This window comes from Hylobates moloch, unplaced genomic scaffold (assembly GCF_009828535.3).
Source record: "Hylobates moloch isolate HMO894 unplaced genomic scaffold, HMol_V3 SCAFFOLD_15, whole genome shotgun sequence".
In the NCBI taxonomy this organism is placed as follows: domain Eukaryota; kingdom Metazoa; phylum Chordata; class Mammalia; order Primates; family Hylobatidae; genus Hylobates; species Hylobates moloch.
The window spans coordinates 61098945-61102100 of NW_026652290.1; positions in this window are offsets into that span (position 1 = coordinate 61098945).

The window sequence follows — 3156 nt, forward strand, 5'->3', positions numbered from 1 at the left end:
ACTATGCCTGTTACTGGTTCTCCAAAAGCTGAACTTTTTATTTAGCCTTCCCTTTTCTCTCTCCTTTTCTCTAATTTTTTTCTACTTCTCTTTTCCTCTCTTTCATTTCATACTTGGGCCTTAGATGTGCTCCCACTATCCCAAGGTAATAAGAGATTGCTACCCTTGTTATTTACGATGTTAACTTGGTCCGAAGGTGAGTGTGATTAATAACCTCAGATGCCATTTCTGACCAGGTCCCAGACCTTGAGGCAAGTTGGCAAAGGGCAGATGGGAACATGGTCTCCAGTAACTACTGTTGGTTCTCATCACTGCTTTCCTCCACCCATTTTCTCTCTTCTTCCCTGTTTTTTATACCATATCCACTCTACCTCTATACACACTCACCCTTGGGCACTCACATTCCTATAATCTTCCTGCTGCATTGCTATTTTGCTCTCTCTGTAATTTTCCTTCATGGTCCCAGACCTGGCATTCAAGGGGAAGAAATTAAAAAATCTAGAAGCCACCTTTCCCAGTGTACTTGGTCCTGATACTTGTAGCTACTAGATCCCGGGATCATACTTTCCTTAGGTTCTAACTCTGTTCAAGATTCATGTAAATTCTCCATGGTGGGCAGTCATTGGGATGGGAGAACAGAGGAAAAGGGGCTGTGTAGCCAGAGCCAAAGTATACCAGACAGCACTGGCTATGTAGCAACACCAGGACTGCAGCAGAACTGAGGGAAGACCTGGTAATATAAAAGCCTGGCACCTTGAAAACTCTCTGGAAGTCAAGATTCATAAAATTATATCATGTTAGAGCCTTTGAAAAGCTCTCTTGCCCTATGCAAATGTTCCATTTTATCAACATTACAGATTGTACTCTCTGTGGCTGAGATATCAGAGAAATGGTAAGCTTATTTGTTATTTTTATCAATAATACCTAACAATTATTACCATTTTCTTAACTACCTTATTTAATCCTCACAGCAATCCTAAGGGGTAAATACCATTATCATCCCCTTTCTACAGTTGAAGAATATGAGCCTTATAGAAAATAAAAAGCTTCCCTGAGTTCACACAGCTGGTAAGTAGCAGACCAGGATTCAAACCAGGAGTTCCATGTACTGTCCTGCAAGCTGTGCATTGGACAAATCCTGGGGTTGCTATTCACAGACCGTGATGTGAATGGTGCTTCCTGGAGTTGTACAGTGCAGCAGCCCTGACCAAGCAAGAATGCATAAGCACAACACTGGAGTTTTGAGCAAATGCATGTAACAAGAGAAGAGCTTTTTAAATGTATCTAACAAGAGAATATACTCTTTAAATTAAAAATTAGGCTGGGCATGGTAGCTCACACTTGTAATCCCAGCACTTTGGGAGGCTGAGACGGGTGGATCACCTGAGGTCAGGAATTCAAGACCAGCCTGGCCATCATGGCAAAACTCTGTCTCTACTAAAAATATAAAAATTAGCTGGGCATGGTGGCACATACCTGTAATCCCATCTACTCGGGAGGCTGAAGCACAAGAATCGCTTGAACCCGGGAGGTGGAGGTTGCAGTGAGCCAAAATTGCACCACTGCAGCTTCAGTGTTCCCAGAAAAATGGAGAAGACAACAAAAAAGATTCTCTCCATAAAACAATTGTTTTACAATAACCAGCAGGAAAGTTTTAGCTCACATTATTCTATACCTGTTTTTTCTGGATTAGGTTTTAGCATAACTAAAGAACCATTCAGAGTATTCCTAACCCAACCCCAAAAGAACTGTCTACCCCAAAATAAAATCCAGATCTGTACTTTTAGTAAAACGGGGTACTGACCGAAACCCTATTTCGCACTCCAGCCTGGGTGATAGAGTGAGACTTTGTCTCAAAAAAATAAAATAAAATAAAATAAATAAAATATTAGACATTGTAGAAGAATCAGGTTGCTTAGATTGCATTTAAGCACATATCCATGTTGTACTTAGACAATTTACTACTTTGTACTCTGCAGACTTTAGCTGCTATTTATATCCTGCCAGATTTCATAGTTTTACCTTCTGGATTCTAAAGAAAATGGGTAGAGTTCAGAGAAACTAATGATGAATCTTTCTCCCTAATGTTTTGCCTGAGTATGGATCTTGGGACATCACTATCTACTTCACACCAGAAAAGAACAGATGTGTTGCTGACCTAAGCATTCAGCAGAAGTTTACCTAGCAATGCTAAGTGTTAGTGTTTTGTGTAACTCGGTGCTGTTGACCAGGGTCTAGCCAAAAGCATGCTGGCAGTAGTTCCCAAAGCCTGTGCTTTCTTTCCTGGGAAAGGAGGGTTATTCTAGAAAGCAATTTAGTGTCCCTAAAATTACACCAAGCACTAATATATGGGTGATATGCCAAAATCAGATTTAGATCTAATTCCTGCCTATTAGAATCTGTCACAAAATAAGAAAAGATATAAACCTAGAAGAGAAACAGGAGTGTACAGAAAGGAGGAGGAGAGAGAGGGAGAAAGACATGTAGAAACAGAAGAGGAAAGAATCGAAGTCTTCAGTTTACCCTGGAAAGCAGGGGCAGGGAGTAGGGTGGGTGATAAATCTTCTACCATCCTATTCTCACTCTATTTGTGGGACTGCCAGCAGGGGAGGGAAGCACAGACCTTGGTCTTGTGTCCTGCCCGCGAATATATATTTACATTATAAATAAAAAGTATAATTTCACAGTTTTGGTCAGTACTCTGTTTTACTAAAAGTACAGATCTGGATTTTATTTTGGGGTAGACAGTTCTTTTGGGCTTGGGTTAGGAATACTCTGAATGGTTCTTTAGTTATGCTAAAACCTAATCCAGAAAAAACAGGTATAGAACAATGTGAGCTAAAACTTTCCTGCTGGTTGTTGTAAAACAATTGTTTTATGGGGAGAATCTTTTTTGTTGTCTTCTCCATTTTTCTGGGAACACTGAAGCTGCAGTTTTGAGGCTTGGGGAGTGGTGGGAGAGGGGATGCAGGAGAGAGTTAGAGATGACCCCAGCCAGGGAGAGATGGCCAGGGACTCCTACAAAGGAGGGTAGCCAGTGGGCTCTAGGAACAGAGATATTTGACATCTCACTTTGTGTCCTGTTCTGCCGTATAGTGGTCATCTATCTGTTGCCATTCCACCCACCAAAACCCTTTAAAAGGCTTTTGTTAATCA